This window comes from Lonchura striata, chromosome 3 (assembly GCF_050655825.1).
Source record: "Lonchura striata isolate lonStrDom1 chromosome 3, ASM5065582v1, whole genome shotgun sequence".
In the NCBI taxonomy this organism is placed as follows: Eukaryota; Metazoa; Chordata; class Aves; order Passeriformes; family Estrildidae; genus Lonchura; species Lonchura striata.
In genome coordinates this window covers 38,044,626-38,064,910 of record NC_140705.1, presented here as the reverse complement: position 1 = coordinate 38,064,910, position 20,285 = coordinate 38,044,626, and the positions used below count along the sequence as shown (strand labels likewise).

General features: G+C 36.2%; 1 protein-coding gene and 1 long non-coding RNA gene across 13 annotated transcripts in view; one reads left to right on the top strand and one right to left on the bottom strand.

Moving 5' to 3' along the window:
• EPHA7 (EPH receptor A7) overlaps nucleotides 1-20,285 on the top strand; it is a 216,891-nt gene that overhangs the window by 64,569 nt on the left and 132,037 nt on the right. The window lies entirely within an intron of this gene.
• Nucleotides 7,653-17,531, bottom strand: LOC146767865 (uncharacterized). 3 transcript variants are annotated; one of them, XR_014953678.1, is made up of 2 exons: nucleotides 16,864-17,531; nucleotides 7,653-15,936 (listed from the first exon to the last, which is right to left on the bottom strand). It is a non-coding gene; the product is annotated as an uncharacterized LOC146767865 (long non-coding RNA). The 3 variants fall into 3 exon arrangements; XR_014953676.1 differs by having other exon boundaries at nucleotides 7,653-16,963; nucleotides 17,358-17,531; XR_014953677.1 differs by having other exon boundaries at nucleotides 17,358-17,531.

Sequence of the window (20,285 nt, the reverse complement as noted above, 5' to 3'; positions counted from 1 at the left end):
TTGAGGACACAAGGACAAGAGAAGGAGACATGTGAAAAACAATTAGCATGGCTTCAGAGTGAGCAGTTCTTAATTATCCATAACATGTTGACATCAGATAATTAGTGTCCCAATTTTTAACAATATTTGGTCATTAACTACAGTAGAATAAGAAAGATCAAGAGCAGAGCCATTTGTCTGAGCTAAGTGTTACATAATGGTGTCTACATGTGAACATAATACAACTAAATCATGCTTATGGTAATGACACAGAAATCTTCTTACTGTGGTACCAATATAAACGTTCTAAATTCGAGCTTATAACAAGCTGCTTTTTATGTTTCTGTAAGGTAGTTTGTTTGTCATGGCAGCCTGCAAAATAAATCAGACTTTAGTGGTAGCTGTAGTTTTAAACTCCCTGAGTTGTTGCTATTCATTTGTACATTTAAATTTTCAGAGCAAGTGTCATAAGTTGTTTGACTCAGACCATTTTAATATTAATGCTAATTAAGAAGAGGTCATATCTAGCTCAGTTTTCTAAACATCAAAGGCTCTGTGAGCATGCTAAATGCACATCTCTTTAGAAAATTTTCCTTCAGCTCCTTTATCTTCTGTCAATGTTTTTTGACCATTTTAAACTATTTTTGACAGAGAGGTAGAAATCTTAAGATTTTACCTGTAGTCAATGGGCCAGTAAAGACCTCATTCCTTACTGAATGAGGTAAACTGTGTATCAGACACAAGAGGATCCAAATGTGCAGAAACACAGAAAACCTTAAGAAAAAATATTAATGGAACTGCTCAAATTTTTTCAATGTTAATGCAAGAAATCTTAGAAGTGTGGAATGGGATGTTTCATACCTTACTTCCGTCTTGTTTCTTATATATAAGAAAAGGAGAGGGAGAGACAGTTACACACAAGTGTTCATGCATGCACATGCCTACATGTAGTTCAGTCTCCTTTTAATCATTCTCTTCTATCCTGCTAGTATGTTTTTCAGAATTTTTCACAGATCTCACTTCCTCTTAAGTAGGTTTAAGATTAGGGATGAGGTCCTGTCACTGTGATTCTTAGCTTTGCTTTGTATGACCCCTCCTAAACTCGTAACCTACATTTCAACAGCTCGTACAAAATTATCCATTGAATCTGGTGTCTTCTCTCATATGTGTGTATTTGCAGCAGCAGATCCTTCAGATTCTGTATCTGCCATCTTATGTCTGCTGATGGATCTGTTTCCCATCTCTCCTTTTGACCTTTTCTGTCTCTGTCACATAAATGTTTCCTTTTTTTTCTGAGAATCCCATTTCCTAATGCATCATTGAGAGCTCATATGTTTCCATAATACCCGAACTCCTATCAGGCAGTATTGGCTGAGTCAGCAGAGCAGATTCAAAGCTAGCAAACCCTGATGCTTATGTGGAGAAATGTCATTTATTTCGCTAAAGAGTCTATTTAAGTTCATACAGCCTCTAATCATGGCTGTGAAATGAGGAATTGGATGCTAATATTTCAGAGCCAATACAGTAATGATGTGTCTCTGTGGACCTCCTGTGGAATTATTCCAAATATTCCCTTGTGTAGCTGAGATCAAAATTTTACCCTTAGTTCTAATTTTTTGTATTGCAGCTTAACTGGTAATGAAGAGGGAAAAGTGTCATTGCACTTTATATTGTGTAGAGTTAATCACATGGAGTATTTTAGGGTTAAACATTCTGCTCTTTGATGCTGGCATTAAACATTAGCATTTAAATATTTGGTGGATATTTACATTGTTGTAGTCAGTGGAGATTGATAGGTTTCTTTAGGGAGTGATTTGGAACAGGAGCCAAGTTTAGGAATTGTGCATTGACTCGTCCTTAATTACAGAGGAAGCGTTAGATTACCTTCCCTATTTAGCCAGCTAAATTAACTGGCAAAGGTTGATGACTTGAATGCCCTCTTCTTCCCACACCCCACATACACAAATGTTAATTTCTGCCACAATGTTAACATTAAATTTTTACATTATTTTATTTATTTTCAAGAATGTACTAAGCAAGCAAGTAACTTTTAAAATAGCTTATTGTCTGTGGGATTTTAAAACTCTAGAAAATAATTTGCTTGTCTTATTAGTAATTCATACTATTAAGACTCTTTGAAGCTTTTACCAAGGACTGAATTAACCAAGGTGATTAGTGAGGGTATTCATATACAGGTGTATCATGAAAATAGGGATATTTCACTTGATTGCAGTTTCCTGCTTTAATGTTAAAAATGTTTTAAAAATATGAAATACTTTTTCTATTATTTTTTTTACTGTAATGCTAGTTAAGAGTCCCCATTAGCATGGCAGCAGATCCCTTTCAGCTTATTTTGCCTACAATAATACAGTGATGGCCACCCATCAGTGTTACAACCTTCCATATAAAAAACTAATTTGATCAGCCATGCAGTGGCACAGAATAATCGCAGTCGATAACCTTCAATGAGCAATAAGTAGAGAAAGTGAACTCCTACACCAAACTCTTGGGAGTTGTTTCTCAATGTGTTCCCTAGCAGGTACCCCATGCTGTCTGAATATTGTCACATTCATAATGGTTTGGAAAGTAAATTCTGTACACCAGAGAGACTACCTTTCAGACCTATACTGAGATGTTGGTGGTGATCTCTCAGCCAGACATGTCCTGTCCCATTAGCAATCTGTAGATCCAAATTGATAGCTCAAACACCAGTAGGACACCAGCAGACAGGCAGTGGGACACTTCGAGAAACTAATGGGTGTTCCCTGTTACCAAAGCTAAGCCTACTCAAAAGAGATCAGGATTCATCCTCTGTTCCTGGTGTGTCAGGGCTCATGCTTGTAAAATTAACTTCTTTGTCTCTCAAAATAGTGTTCCCGTGTTGAGATTGGAGAATTATGCCCAATTACCTATACATGCTAGCGAAGTATCAGTACGGAGAAGCACATGTTCATACTCCATTCTCAATTCTAGAACCATTTACTTTACCAGATTAAGTTTACCAAGTCTCCTGAGGTAAATTTATAGATCAGGAGGTCTATAAAATTTGACTTCTTGCAAAATATTGTAATGAGCTAATCTCAAAGTGATAAACCTATTCATAAAATCAGAACAGCTTCTTTTCTGGGGGAAATACCACAGCTGCCAACTGCAGTGAAGTTGAAAAACTGGTACCATGCCTGTCTTGGTCACATGGTCATATAAATTCCTGTGAATATAGAACACTCCTGGGAGCAATCATAGCTGGTTTCATAAATTCTGTTTTGAAAAAGGGTTATGCTTTCCATTGGACACACAGAATGTACTTCAGTTTGTAGTTCCCATTTTTAAAGTTTGCATTATGTTTCAATACTGACTTCCTTTCCTCTAGTCACTATGAAGCCTATGGAAGGTAAAAATATTCAGGGAATGTGTAAAATAGTTTTGAAGCTATTGGTAAAACACACAGAACTGTTGTTTCAAAATGTGGGAAGACCTCAAATGTAATTTTGGTAGGAGAAATTTAGTAAAGAATTTCTGAAAAATGTTTTCTTACCTATTTGTAAGAAAGAGATTCAGAGACAGTGGTAAGATTCAGAGACAGTGGTAAGATTCTCCTTAGCTCTCATAGGTATCTAAGCCACTTAAAATTACTACTAAGGATAAATAGGGTGGCACAAAATTGCTTTCTATTGAACTACCTCTAAACAGTCAGTATTATTCAGTATCACAACCTAAAGAGCTGGCACACATTAAAATAAAGGCATAAAGAGAAGGTGGTAATTATTGAACTTTTTTCATATATTGGTCCTTCTTCATACATTTTAATAATCTCAGATATTATATCTAATACCAGGTTGTTTAAAAATTTTCTGTAAAACTCTGGGATTTGGGAAATGCTTACCCATATAAAAGCTCCATTTTCTTCAAATGTGGAATAAATACTTAGGAATTTGCATAAACTAGCTGTAAAAAATAACTCGATCCTGTGGTTTTGGGGATTTTTTCTGTCTTCAGAAGTGCATGTAGTGTAATGTTTTGAACTTAATCGGTGCATCTCAGGGGGAGCTTTGGTGTAAAAGGAGTGGATTTTGACCCATGTAGCTGTAGAAAGTAAAAGTCAGTGATCTCCATTAGACTCTCTATCCCGCTGGGTAGTATCAGTTGCCCTTTTGTTATTGTAAGCTCTTTCTCTTACTTTTACTGTTTAAATAAATATATTGAAGCCAAAGAATTAATGACAAATTCAGGAAGTCTTGACTTAACGGTGATGAAGTGAGATGCGTTTTGTGCCATTCAATGTACACAATTTATAGCCCCGTTTGATTACCACGGCATGTCCTCCGCCTGTAAGGATTGCACCCGGGGGACCAGTCAACTTATTAATTCATCACTTGCTGCCTTTCATGGTGCAGTAGCTCTTTACAGCATACAAGCAGAGAGATCCTGGAATCTGAAGGCTGCCGGCTGGCTGGTTCCACTCTAGCTGCCCCTTTGTGTGCAGGCACAATGCTGGTAACTTTTCCCTGGGCTCCTCTTTCTCAGAGGCAACGTTACCCTCCTTTTGTCTTACAATAGGAGCATGGTTGCAGGGACTTCCAGGGATGAACGGCCTTCCACAAAGTTAACCTGTGGCTTTTTTAAGTGCCTTTTGATTTATCTGTCACCTGATCCATCAGCAATGAATAATTTTCATGGAAGGTGCACTTTAATTACCTTCCCATTTGACTAGCATTATCATGCCCTATCTAGGTAATTAATCTCATAAAGTATCCAATTTCAGTCTTTATTGCTGGCAGGCAGGCCTTCTGAATTCTATGTGCTTGAATGGGCATTGGGTCTGTTGTTAAACCAAATAGGCCATGAAACAAATTTTGGGTCCTTTATTTTTTTTCTGTCTTTTTTTTTTTTTTTTTTTTTTTCCCTTAGTTTAGTGGGTTTGTACAGATGTTGTGGTCTAGTTGCTTTTGTTGACATAGTTGAGATTTGCATAATGTAAAGCAGGAAAGGGCAATGGTATAAAGCAGTGGTTGATAAAATAATAATTAAAAGCACAGTCAATCAGTCTCTGAAGAAATAGTTACCAGGTTGTGAAACTAGGTACCAAAAATAATCTTTTTTTTGCTCTTGAATAATGTATAACTCTCACAGTATGAGCTCTGTATGCCAAATAGTTACTTTGTAGAGCTGATGCTTTCCCAGGATGAATTAGAAGTCCTTTTCCCAATATCAGATTAAGGATTTCAAATTGTATTCAGATTTGTGTTTCATTGCTCTGTGGGTAAAAGATAGACCTTTAAAAATGTACTATTGAAACAGAAGATTAAATAGCATGGTCATAAATTTGTGTGTGAGGCTATTCTTTTTTCTTATGTCTCTCTCATGAAAAAATGGTGAAGAACTAAGATATTGAAAAAACTGAAAAAAAATTGCCTTACTTGTTAAATAATTGCATGGTGCAAATCTTTCATTTGGTTCCCTACAGTTTAGACACACTGAATATTTTGGAAATTCCTGTCTAATTTTTCTGAAAGTTTTTTTCCTTCTCTGTTTCCTCTCAGTTTCTTTCCCATTCCCTAATGAAAAACAAAAAAAAAATACACAGGTTTTGACTGAAGAAAAACTTTAGAATCAAGTGAGAATTCCTTGAGAATTTTCCAAGTCCATTGCCTGGAAAGAAATTTATTCATTTTATCACTGAAGCTGATAAAGTAGTATGTTAGCTAAGTTTCATGTTTTAAGTACAGAACAGAATATATGGATTAGGAAAAAAAAAATTAAAAGGAATTAATAAAATATGAGGATTTGTGAGGGAAATGATGAAATCTTAAAGTCACAGGATTTTCTTTATTTATAATTTTTAAGTTAGCCAAAGAAATCTGAATGATTCATATAACTAAAATCCCTTGAAAGAAGCAGATAGTTTTACAAAGGCACAGTTGAACTTGTAACACAGGTTTTTTTGTATAACAGGACTTCTTAAATATCATTGTTTTATTATGTGAAAGATTATTTTCCTATTTAATGAAGGTACTTTTTTTAAATCAAAAGTTCTTCATACAGTAGAAAATTTTGTATAATTGTAGATTATGCTTAGAATTATTTTAAGGGAAAAAACCTGAAAATATTGAAGTGGTTCTAAAGTGGAGACAACTGTGTTTAACCATGTAACTCTCACTTCTACAACTTTGAACTTCAGAAAATTGGAACAATAAACAGCATGGAGATTGATACTGGGATGCTGAATTCCTTTCACCTTTAGGTCACCAATCCAATTCAAATTCAGTAAACCAGTGACCAAAAATTGTTACCATATGAAAGTTGTTTGTGAGCAGTATGGAATTTAAATTATGATCTCAGTTCATTTTCTTCTTCATAAACTTCATCATAAGCAAGGGTTTTGGCAGTCACTCAAAAGAGACGGTAAGATTAAAGGAGCGTGACCCAGTAAACTTTTCACTCCTGGTCATGATCCCTTCAGGTGAACATAGTGGCTGGAGAGTTTTAGGTTGCTGATGTGAATTGTACTTATTCTTTGTATAAAAACAAACTTAAGTAGTTTTTTCTTTAAATAACATATTTTAATTAATTAGTGTCTTCAGAGGCAGATACTGACCCAGTGTTTCAGACCACCAGTCTCATGGGTGCTCCTGTAGTTTGAATTACATTCAAACCGAAACCATTTGTTGAATGCAAAGAGAAAACAATTGACTGCCTTTTCTTTTTAAGCAGCTTTACCAAATGATAAACAGAGCTCTTCAGTGCACTGGGAAAGAACATATTTTGGTAGTTACCAAATGGCTCCTATGGATATTCAGACATATATTGCGAGTATAGTAGTTCTTTTCAGTCACAGGAATATAAAAAGTCTTGAAAAAAAAACTTTAAAAGACTTGAATAAAGTATGGTCATTTGCAGAGCATGAAGGATCTTTTCCAGCTGCCAAGCTGCAGAGCTTTAACTTTGCTGCTAACTTCCAAGAGATCTGTAATATTTGGCCTGAAAGTATATGTGTTCCCAAGTTTCACAGCTGGTGTTGAGACAAGATACAGGGTGCTTAATTAAGCTCTTTCAAAGCATGTTGCTTTAACAGCTTTCTTCAGACTGGTGATAGAGCAACAGCCATGCACAAAATAGCCATTTTGAAAGGTCATTTAAGGTACTGTACAACAGCTCTTGTCTGTTACGAAGAGAATGGTCTACTGGTTCAGGCAGTGGACTGCGGCTCTTGAGATCCGTGATAAATTACATAGTCATTCCCATAGGCATCTTGTGTTACTTTGGATAAATGACTTAATCTCTCCATGACACTGTTTTTCACAAGAAGAATAAGGATAATAGAACTTTGCATCAAAGAAGAATTGTGAGGAAAAATCCATTAATGACTATGAGGCGTTCAGATACTGTTTTGCTAATGGCTTTATAAATACAAAGATAGGTTAAAGATATATATCTTCCATGATTTGGGTTTTTTTTGGGGGGGGGTTATCCTTTTTTTGTTAAAATGTAAAATAGAATTAAGCCCTTGTTTTCATGTTAATCTAGAGGTGTTGGTATTTTTTGTTCAGTAATGGTCAAATTCTTGGGTGGAATTCTTCTAAACCTCCCTAAACAGACTTTTTCATCCCTCTATATCTAAATCCTTGTACATTTAAAGAGAGATTTTAAACAGGACTAGTCCAGTGTGTCACCAGCTTTCTGAGAAAGCTTGCATCTCCTGCAGATCTGCTGGATGGACTGGGTAGCTGTGAGTTGTGCATAAGAAAGAAACAAATCTCAGCAGGAATCTTGAAGCTTTTAGACAGACAGAGCAGGTAGCAGAGTAAACCCTTAACGATACTTTAATAATACACTTATTTCTTAAAAAAAAAATGTCTTGAGCTTGCAAGCTTTCTGAAAGAGTTTGTTATTTCTGGAACTTTGCTTTTAATAACTAATAATTGTGACTTTTCTTGGCAACCTGACCCTTGTGAATCTTTCTGCAGTGTTCTAGGAAAGTTTTCCATTGGATAAAACCAGGTCTTTAATACAGCAGCTTTTAAACTGTAGCACTGAGGCATTCCTTCATTCCCTAATTACACTTGGGAAGATGTGGACCTTGTTGCAGTTAATAAACTGTTCACCCAGTACTCTAAAATAACAAGATTGTTCGCATTAAACTGCATTTTCATGGCTAATGTTTTTTTTCACCCCGCTACTCCAAATGAGAGGAATAATTTTATGGAGACAGCACCATTGCTCTTGTATCTTTCATGTGGAAAGATCTGGGGTTTGTTTTAAATTGGAAGAGTTATAAAGCTGAAGTGTCACCTTTCTGCCACATTGCAACACTGATAAAGCTCAAGAATTTCTTCAACATGGGCATAAGCTTCTGTTCCAGTGGCTGCAGGGCAGGCAATTTTAAACCTGATTGTCTCTAAGATCACAAAAAAGTAGGTGTAAAGAGCAGCTGATTCTAACTCAAAATGAATGCAAGTTTCACAAGTTACATACAAGAACAACAACCAAAAAAAAAAAAAAACAACAACAAAAAAAACCTCAGAGAATACCCTTGGGCAAAAGAGGATACTAAACTTTGGGGATCAATTTTGTAATTTTTTTTTTTATATAGATAAAATCATGAACCGTTAGCCAATCCAAACCACTAATTTTAGGTGGTAATCACAGAGTAGATTTTAGGTACAAACACAGAGGGCAATTTCCCACATCTCCAGCTGAGGGTGAGCAAAGGCAGAACCATCAAGCCTCAATCCCTGGTTCCTTTTCCAGCACATTCTCAAAGCCCCCATTCTTCCTCACACATTTGCTGTGTGAAGCTGTGATTGTTTTGCCACCTTCTTGCTCCATATTGCATTTTTTGGACTCAACCATAAGGGGAATAAAGAAACTCAGATACTCAGCTGAAGCTTTAGGACTTCTGCCCTTTTGGGTCCTGTGATGGAAGAACTCCCACCCAATGGTATATTCTCCTCTTCTGGCCATGCACAAACATTTTGCTTTTCTTAATGATCAACTAAATTATTATTCTGACTAGGGATAACAGGGATCTTCTGAAAGCTGTTTCTTTATTAATCTTGGTTTTGAAAACTTTGGGTAAAAGACTGAAGGTAAAGTGCATACTGCTGGAGGAAAAAAGTCAACTTATAAATTGTTTTTAAAGTATTCTCTAGATTCTTGTTGAGGTGATGTTTTGCATTTGAGCAATGGGCTAATAACATTTATGATATAGCTGGCTTTGTAGTAGTACAACCCCAAATACCTGAAGGATAGATAAATCTCTTTAACACCTTGTCTACATTTCAAGGCATTGTAAACAACTTAGCACTGTCCTGTCACCATGGGAATAAGGTGTCCTTGCATACATCTGTTTTAACCTGAAGTTTCACATTTTTTTCTAGTTCTCCTTTCTTTCCCTTATTTCTTATGACAGTGACAGCATTGTTTAGTGAAATAACAGTGCATTACTAGTGTTTCTGGAATTTCACAATTACGGAAGTCATGACTATTGCTCAGAAGATGAAACATAACTGTCAATTGACAGGGTGAATTCCAAAGGTTTTCAGAATTACTGTTGCAGCAGTTGTAAGTTGGGGCTTTAGCTGACATCTCTGTCAATTAATATGGTTCATGTTCTTGTGAAAAAATTAGGATTTATACAAAATAAGGAGGTATCCTCATGGTTTTTGAGACATGGAGAGTAGAATTTAGCAGTCCACTAAATACCACATTTTCTAAAATTTTCACTACAGTAGTGAGAAAAGCCATTATTCTTTAAAAAAAAAAAGACAGGAATTGTGGCCTCTTTATCTTTTCCTGTGCAGCACAAAAATGTATTCAGTTTAATGGAATGCCATAATGCACTCCTAAACTGTCAGATTTCAAAATATGAGCCATACATCATGACAGTGCTGAACAATGTTTTTTATCAAAGCAGTTCTATTAGAGAAGGTAAAAATATGTTAATCCTACCTTGATCATCAGGGACCCATATGAATTTGCATTATCCTGTTAACCTTGAAATTAGTAGGTAATATATTTTTTTAATTTTTTAAAGAAAAATCTGTTCAAGTACAAACAATATTTTTCTTTGAAAATATTATTAATGACTTCATAGGCATCAGTAATTATTATTTGTGCATACATGAAATATTAAAAATCTCAGAGAATCTTGTATTACACATTACTATTTATCTTTTGCCCAAGGGAATTAGCTGAAGGGTTTTTTTTTTTTTGTTGGTTTGTTTGTTTGTAACTTGCATCTATTTGAGTTAGAATGCTAATTTTTTAATTATATTCTATAGCTCTCAGTTGCTGTTACCTCCAGATTTCACTGAAATGCAAGCCAGTGTTGGAAAATATGGCCACGGACCTGTTACACAGATTTATAGATTATTGCATTGAATTGTCCCAAGTGTAATTTCATACCAGAAACAGCTGAAAATGTAGTTCTAAAATACATTTTAACCTTTTGGGAAATTTACCTTTTAGTGTTCAACACTAATTGTATTATTAAGCCCATTTTGGGCGAGGGATGTGAAGGGAAAAAGAAAGTAGTAATGTAAGATGATTAAAAGTGTTACAGTGGGTAAAATGATTAATTTTTTTCTTTTGTTGGAGTTTATAAATTAAAATATAGCCAGACAAATCTAATACTGCTAAATGTAAGAATAGTTAGATTTTGGTAACTAGTTATGAATTAAAAGAAATCTCTTCACATGAGACATCTTGGGGAATTTGATTTGAGGTCTTTTTTGTTTGTTTTTGTCATGAACATACAAATAACAGGAGAACTGAAGATATATATGGCTGTGATACAGATTTAATATAGTGTAATATCTGTAGAGATTAACTGTGATGAAAAATGAAACAGATGAGGCTTAGACTCCTATAAGAGTTGAAAGCAAATTCTTCACTTTTGTGACATTAGGTGCTGTATTGTTGTTATTGCTTTCTTGTCTTCAAATGATTTTAAAAAAATCACTTTGAAAGCAAAAGCTTGGTAATGGCTGTATGATTAATGACAACGAACTTCAGATCAGTTTTTTAAAATAGTCATGAAACCATCTATACTTTAGATTTAGTTTAAAATACATATTTTTTTCCTTCTAACAAGTGATTTATATTTTGAGGTTTGACAAATTTATTTCCTTCTGAAAAGTCCAAGAGCTACCACTTGTAAAACATAACTTATTCTTCATATGAATTCAACATGAACTTATCAGAGCTGACCCTTTTTTTATTGCATCTGCACTGTGATCATCTCTTTGAGCATGGAGAAACAGGTAGTTTAACACTACATTAAGGTGTGATAATCAGCTCTGTTTCATAGTTGAAAAGGAAAAAAAGTGCTTGAAGGTGCCTGTGTGCTGAGTGCTGGGCCCTGCATTAGTACTCATGACTCCAATGGGAAGGAGGCAAGAGAACACTTTCCTTTTACTCTCAGGTCTTGTTCCAAAGATCTCATGTAAAGGAAATGATGGAGTAGCATGGTTTTGAGCAGAGAGTAGAACCAGAATATTTTATCAGCAGCCCATTATTAGGAGGGGATCAAAAAGGCTATGAAATTTCACCCTCTGCTTCTAGAAAGTCAGGTGACTTAGAAGGTTTCAGGGGAAACGTGCTGGAAGAAAAGCTGTTGGATCTGCTTAGCTGAAAACATAGCTCCTATCGTCTGCCTTTAATTTGGCACTGGAGTGTATGTGGGTTTGAGAGCCAAAAAACCTGTCCTGAGGTGAGTGTGCCAGTGTTCATGGTTTTTTTGAGAAAAGAACATGCTAAGCCTTCTGTTAGAATAGGGTGCTGTGACTTAGAAAGGCTGTTCCAGCACTACACCACAAACTGTGAAATGGCAGAGTCAGGTCCCTTCTTTAACTGTTGAGTTTACTGTGCTCCTTCCATGTCTTTAGGAGTATCCTTTTCCTTAGTCCACAGAGCCATGTTTATGTATACTGCCTAATTTTCTTCTTCTGTTGCCTTTATTTTACCTGATAGAAATTCAACAGGAATCACAGAGAGAGGCTACACTGCCTCAGATTTCACTAGTGTTCAGAAATACACTGGGATTGAATGCTGGGGAACAATCAGGAATGACATTCCAACTTAATGAAATGACTAGTGCTGATGTGAAAACAAATGGTTGGCTTTGTACCATGAGATATTTAGGCTGGAAATTTTAACTTTTCTATCCATGAGATTCTGAAATAGCCTTTTGATGGAAGTAGTGGGAGACATAATCTGATTTTAAGATGGAGTGTGGATATTCTTTTGGAAGGAATGACATCACATGGCTGCTTTAGATGGCAGGTGACTGGACACCGTGATCCCAAAGTCCCCTTCCACTCCTACCTTCTTAATTAGGAAAATATATTTTTTTAATGTTCTCTGGTTTCTCAGAAACATTTCACCTGTAATTTGACGGTGGTATTTTTTTTTTATTGCTTAAGAGAGGCTGGATATAGAAAAGAAAAAAAATTTGTTTAGATTGCACAAGTCTGGTAATTGATATGTGAACTGGAGATGATGAAATCACTGTGTGTAGGGTAGAGAAACAAGGAGGACACTGTTCACATTGAAATGGCTGGAAGGGACGTATAAACAATTATGGCACTTTGTAATATCTGTTTTAATATTGATGTCAAGACTGATAAAGCATAGAATAAGTGTTGTTTCATTGGATAGTGTAAATTTAGAAGGCGAGCAAAGACTTATCCCCCGTTTGTTTACTTTTAAATGAATGTTGCATTTGTTAACGTTGTAGAATCTGTAAGTTCTGCATCATTGGTGCTAGAAAACCATTTGACTATATTCTGACTTCACCATTTTTTCATCAAAATACTTCTTTGCAATTTGTGGGAGGACAAATCATGTTGTAGTCAGTAAAATGAGTACTTGGAAATAGTGTTTTACGTTTGTACTACATACAATTAAATAAATTCAAGTTAGATTTTTTTTTTGATAGTATGCCATCAGTGGTTCAAACCCAGAAGATAAATTTATGATTCTTAATAGTAACTGGTCTTATAATGCATTTTAAACAAGTTTTGCCTTTGTGTTCCACAAAAACTAGTTGCTTAAAGATTTTTCTGCTACAGATAATGGTAGTATAGTCTTATGTAGCGTCTAAGTTCAGGGGACTCTGGAAGATTGTGTTTATCCTGGCTTTGCTAATGTTTAAATTTATGCTCTCATATCTTGTGCTGCTAATGACTCAGCACCTTTCTGGAGGTGAAACAAGAAGATGCCAGTCATAATCAAGGTGTGAAAATGAAGTTTGAAATCATATTATAAGGAGGTGCTTTACAATGGGTCACTAACTTGGTCTATGGAATGAAACCTCTGGAGGAGGGTCTTCACAATTACAGATTCTAAGTAATGACATAATTGCCCGATTGTGTAGAAATATGATCAAGGTTTTAAAGTGTGCCTTCTCTGAATGCTTCAGGTGGTGGATGCCCACTGATTGATGCCCACGGTCTGATTTTCAGCAGTGATTATTGGGAGGAGCTGTTTCTTTCAAGGGGTCAGGAAAGAAGTTGTGGTGATAGGACGCAAGTTCATGTTGCACCAAGTTGCTCAGTCAGGTGAAGCAGACACCTACCAGACTTCTTGTGAAAATTATTTTATTGCATAACTGAAATGCCACTAGACTTGTAGACAATTGACATATCTGAAAATCATTATGTGAGTTACAAAAACCAAGTAATTGAAAATTAGAGGCTACTTCTAAAAATTTGGGCATTGGCATGAATTGCTTATATGCATTCATTATATGCATTTATTATTATTATTATTATTATTATTATTATTATTATTATTATTATTATTATATCATTACTTGAAGCGCAGATAGAAAGGAAAATGGATTTCTTCATTGCTGATCACAGTTAATTTATCAAAAAAGTAGAGCTCTGAAAGGAATTGCTTTTAAAACATTGTGGGTTTTGAATCCATTTTTCTTCCTTTAACAAATTGATGTGTCACTCCTGAAAGATCAGCAAAATCCCACAAAGACATAGTAGTTTTTGTACTGCTTTGAACATGAAATTGCTTCTTTTATATGTGTGAGTGCACATATATATATGTGGTTTAATAACCTTCATTCACCTACTTCCTAGTACACCTACTCTTATTTAAATTTAAAGTAACAACATAGAAATTTTCCAGTATACAAGTTCTCCAGTGTATAGTTTGCTGTGTGTTGTTACTTTCTTTGTTAGTTAGTTGGCAATGTTAAATTACACAAGTATTTGACTCATGGTCTCTGTAGCTACACTTCTTTATACTGTTTCTTTTCACCTATCATACTGAGTTATAATGGGGAGTATTATTACTGGAAATGGATACCTGCAGTGTGAATCCAAATGTTGAAAGAAGTGCTAAGGATGATTCAGAAGATAGCTCTTTCTCACTCTATTATGCTGAACCCATTGTCCCTTGTGGGAAAAAAGAATTTTGCAATTGGTTTTGTTGCTTTTCAAATGAATTAAAACCCCTGAAGTCTTGTTAGTTGTAGCCTTTACACAATTTTCTAGAGGAGAGGCGTTAACCTCAGTGTTCTAAGCAAATTCCAGTTTGAATAATTATGTCTCACATCCATATCACTCCCCCTGTAGCTTCAGTTGGATTAGCTATTCATTTCCTGGCCCAAATCTTTGTGTAGCATTTCCATGTGCTCTCTAAGAGGTTCCACATTTCACCCTAGAGCAAACTGTAATCATTTTTCTTTGTCTATCCCCACATACAGACACAGAATAATTGTGAAACTCTTTGCAGGCTCATAGAGAAGCTAGCCAAAGGCCAACTGCATTAACTAAATTAAGATAAAATTCTAGATCCAGCACAATCTGAATTTAAAGCAGGACTTGAAATGGTTTTAGTGGCATATGTAATCTGCTCCTGTCAGTGGAGACAGTACAGACATCTATTCTCATCACTTTAGACATATCTGAATCATTTAACACAGTTGATCATGAGATAGTACTTTCTTGCTTGAGAGAGGTAGCAGGATCCAAAGTAATACACTAAAATGGTTGGCATTATTCCCAGACAAACACATCCAACCAGCAGTCAGGGCAGACTGCTTTTCTCTTCTTCATTCCGGTGTCTTTCAAGAATCAATTTTATTGCTAACTCTTTTTGGCATCTATATTCAGCTACTGTGTGAACAGGTCGGATGGTATGCTTGAGAAATATGCAGATCACATACATTTCCTTTTGTCCTTGGAGGCCTGTAACCATTCCAGTTTCACTGTAGTGGCAACTGATTGCAAAAACCAGCGCAGAAATAAAGAATAGTTGTTTTGAAACTGAACATAAATGAGGCAGACAGAATAAAGTGACAAGTCAGTGAGATTCCAGGCCTTCTGGAAGTAGGAGCTTCTGGTGAAAGTTATATATTGTTTTTCCATCAATGCATTCCATAATTTAGGAGTACTTCTGTATTCTGTGCTGATAGTAAAGCTGCTACTGGGTGTCGTCTGGTAAATAAAACTCCATCTCTGAGTAAGAGATTTGACCTCATCCTGCTGGATGCTGCGCTGTATGTAGTTATTCTTGCATTAATTCTCCCTTGGATGACAGGAGCACTGTATACCTGAGAATTAAGCTCTTGCCAGTTAGGGAAAGTTATCTGGCATGAAAGGTTGCAGCAGCTCAGACCACCAGGGACACATGAGACTGCCTTACATTGGCTTTTCAGAGAATTAGGCTTAACTGCAGTCTCCACTCTTATCTTCAAGACTCTCTGGCCTGGGCCCAGATATCTAAAAGGCTATCTAAAGTCTCAGTGCTTGATAGTTTCACTGCTGGAAGTTCTTCAGTAGCTTTCTTCACAGAAAATATAAGGCTTATCTGTAGAAGGGAGCATACAGCAGTACAGTTTGCATCAAAGTCTCCGAGTTAATTCCCAAGGAATCTGATGACTATCGAAATATTGCTTTATTTCTCTGTGTGATGCAAATTTCTTGAACTTGCTTGTATCTTGATCGTTGCAGAGAAACAGCCACAAGCAGAACAAAAAAAGCACTTTGAAACTTAGGTGTTCAGGTACTCATTCCCCTTCTCCTTAAGAGAGGTGAGGGATGTATATTATATTTGTATTCTTCTCTGTTTGTAAATATCCCTGGATTATAAACTAGCAGAAGTCAAAGAATTCCAGTGAATATAGGCCAAATTATAACAAATTATATATAGATGGGAAATTATTATATTATTATAGCATAGGCGTTACTTCTAAAGAAGCTGCTAGATTAGTTTTATTTCAAAGTCACATAGATAATAGTGCAATATCTACACCAAAGTTAAATCCTAGTATTATAAAATAAATTCTATTTTAATAGTTATTAATTTTTTTAAAGTATTATTCCTTACTGTTAGCCAGCAGGCAGAGATACTGGCTACTAAACCACAGAAACCCCAATTTATTTGTGTACAGTGCTGAATATTGATGTTGGGTTTAAAATTCTTCATAATTGTCTTTGTTTTGTTTCACAAAAATGTGTTTCTTCATTATTCTCTGACTGATGCTAGTAGTACTTCTTTTGGAGAAACTAAAACCACAGAAGGTAGTAAAGTGGCTTATGTATATGTGCCTCTTTATGTGACTTCATAATACTTGCTTTATTTCTGGCACTCATGTCTCACAATTAGTGTTATTACTGAGATTTTTTTGTAATGTTTCTTCAGTCAAAAATATGAAAGGAAAGCACGTTATTGTTCACAGTTTAGTTGTATTAACTTGTTAGATACAGCAAAAGTAAGAACTAGTTTGCAATGTGTAACTTCTAGTAAGAGCTGTTAGGTGATTAATTTAGTTGATAGATGCATTTTCCACTGACAGGTTTGTATTCCTGCAGATAGACAAGTCATCGCTAAGTGGAACAGAAAAAATAAAATATACAAACCTACCTCTTTCTGCAGAATCTGGATATCTTTCTCATGACTGTTTTGATTTGTGTCTTTCCATTTCACCAGCTGAATAAACTTTGTGGCTCTTCTATGTACTAGTCTTTAATAGTAAGAATCAACTCAGACCAAAATCATGAGAAAACTGTATCAAAAAACTTCAGAAGTCTCTGATGTAGTGTCTAAGCCATTAATTGCTTGCCACATTTACTTAAAGGAGATTCCTGGGTGACATTATTTTTAATTAGCAGGAATTATTAGACATAGCAGGATTTTTTTTTTTTTTGTTTCTGTAAGGAATATATGTAACAGAAAAGAAGGTGTAATATCAAAAATAAAATTTAACTTTCTTGAACAGAAAGATATTTTCATGTCAAGGAGTACTTTGTACCTACATAGGTCTGATGTCTCTTTAGTATGAAAATTTTTGCATTACCCCATTCTCTTCAATAAAAGTACTCTTGGGATTTCAACAAAATATAAGAGAAGCATCATACCTTTTTATCCTTCTTGAGTTTACACCAGGACTTTCTTGAATTTGAAACCCCAGTCTGATTATTTTGCTGTTTTCTGACTTCTTATATTACTACAACTGTTTAAAAACCTTAACTGGGGTGGGGAGTTTTTCTGGTCTTGCCTTTAAGATGACACTGCACAAACCAGCTGATGGCCTGAATCAGCTGGTCTTTCAAGTTAAATAGGCTTGTATCCATTATTTTCAAACTGTTGTTCCTGAAGGTGTAAGATTACCTCAGGACTCTGGCATGGGCACTGAGGACTCTCAGCAGGAGCAGTGTACAGGTCCTGGCAGGTATAGCAGGAAACACATACTTGCACTTTTGTGGCTACGGTTATTGCTCTCCTCTGGCTCAGCCCTTGTGCTGCCCATGTTTCACAACAGCCACTCAAGCTTTCATGATGACTGAGCTGGACTGCCCCACACCTTCTGTCCTGTTCCCAGTGAAGGAGGGGACAGTGATAAGCACTGGCTTCATGCAGTACAAACCTTGTTCCTATTTCAGACTTGGTACATGGCTTATTGCACAGTGGCAGGTGCTGTTCCCAGTGCCTTCTCATTACCACATGAACTTTCTAACATGATTTTGACAGTTCAGCCAAGAGCCACATTCACAGTGTTTTTCTGCCATTTCTTGAGGACTTTTATTTCTTTCCTAAAGAATCCTAAAGAAAGAAAGACTGTTTAAAGGCAAGAAGAGTTTTACAGATTGGGAGCTAGATCTCTGCCTGATATAAAGGGATATACACAGCTATGAGTTGAGAACGTGCTGTACAAGATTCTGGTAGCATGTCGTCTGCACTGATCCTACAGGTACTCCTCCTCGCAAAAAAAAAAAAAAAAAAAGAAAAGAGAAAAAAGTTATCTTTTTTTTTTTTCATGAAAGCCTCTGAAAAACTACAGCTGTCATCCCGATGTACTGAAGGGACAATTGCCACTCTGGGTTTTCAAAGCAGTGCTTTGGGAGCAGCCTGACAAAGACACCAACCTTTCCTGCCTCCAGGCTGGGGCAGAGGGACCAGGAGCTGTTTATAGCTGCTGCTGCACATTGGTCAGGTCACACAGTCAGAGACGCATTTGCAAGGGCTCTGCAAAAGGCAATGTGAAGGGTTATCAGCTCTGAATATACATTTTATTTATCTGTGCTTTTTGCACCAAGTTCATTCCGTTGGATTTTGTGGGTTTGAGGCAGACTATAAATAGATGGTTGTGTTTCTTCTAAATATATTCATCAGAGGAAACAGGAAAGCGAGGGGCCACCTGGACTTAAGATTTTAATATTTCAGTTGTTACAAACCAACTCCAAAACCAATATTTTTTTTCCCCGGCAGATTTGGTGTGAAAATGTTTAGTTGAGCAGATGGAGCCACAGCTGGTAGTGTACATGTTTATCGGGATAGTTAGCATTTAGCTGCATCCAAAACTGATGTCAGGCTTGAAGATGCTAAAAAGCGGGAATGACTGGAAGTGGAGAGGGTGCTTCATCAGATCATCTAGCAGCAAATTTCTTTAATTTTTTATTACTTTGGCCTTGTAAGAGTAAATTTAATCCAGCAGGAAGTTAAAGGTTTAAAAATAAATCTAAAAATAAATATGTCAAACCAGGTAAACATTTGCTATTACTAGGCTTTAATAAATAGCCTGAGGAGTGAACATAACCCAGAACCTATTGATGTTTAAGGCCTAGTTAGCAAATAGCACACATCTGCTGATGTTTAATTACCATGTATGCTTTGCTGGCACATTTCAGAGTCTGTGTATTTCATGTTTACCACTGTAGTCTCTTGTTTCACACATGAGAACATTCAGCTGGAGGTTTAAGAGAGGAGAGGGCATATGAATGGTACTGAGGAACCAAGATGGCACAGGTATGTGTAGACAGTAATGATTTTACAGTTGTGTCTTAGGCACACAATGAGGTTTGATGTCCCATTGTACCAGGCACTGTGCCAACAGTGGGAGAGAATCCCACTGCCAGGCAGTCTTAAAGGAAGAATATGGATTCAGAGACCAAAATCTTCATTTCAAACAAGCATTTAAGATTAAATCTCCTTAGATTGGTCCTAGCCATGCAGAGTGTGGGATATTATTCTCTTTAGGTTAATAGTATGCCATACATTTATACCAGGGATTAATTTGAGTTGAGTGTTATTTCTAGAACTAGATATTTTTAAAAACCAGTTTCATAATTTTTTATTCTTCACCATACTATTTTTTTCCCAGAACAATTTTTATTCTTATGCAAGTTTTTCCCAAATGTTGTAGATGCAACTTGGGCTGTAAAGAAAAGTGGAACAGGTCTTTTTTTTCTATAATACACAACATTTGATAACACTGGCATGGCAGAGATGTGTTCCAGTGGCATTCCCATACAAATTGGGTGATACACAGGGAAGTGAGATTTATTCATGCTATTTATATCATTACTATCCTGTAGGCAGCCAAGAAATTTTCCCTCATTTTTGATATGTGATATTCTGAAGCAGACTCTTTTGTTTGTTGTCATTGCACAGGTAGCAGAGAAAAGTATCTCTCCAGGCATATAGAATGGCTGCATTATAAATGACAGTCTAAGGGGAACCAAACTGCTTTGCTAGATGACCGGTGATGCCTGTCACCTCTTTGCCGGTGGGTTGTGAGACTACAGTGCGCCGAAATGTAATGGTGCCTTCAATAACAGAATAACAGCATGTGGCATTGTGCAAACTCTGAGCAATTCTGCTTACCTTAGGGCATCCTTGGAGTTTGCTATAATACAGAAATCCCCCCCTCCCTCAGCTGTCATCTCCTGGGGACTGTTCCAATTTCCATCATAATCCAGCCTGGGAAACATGAAAAAGTGCCAGAAAGGCATCCTAATCCTGCGTTTTCACTGAACCAGGCTTCCTGAAAATACAAGCTTGTATAG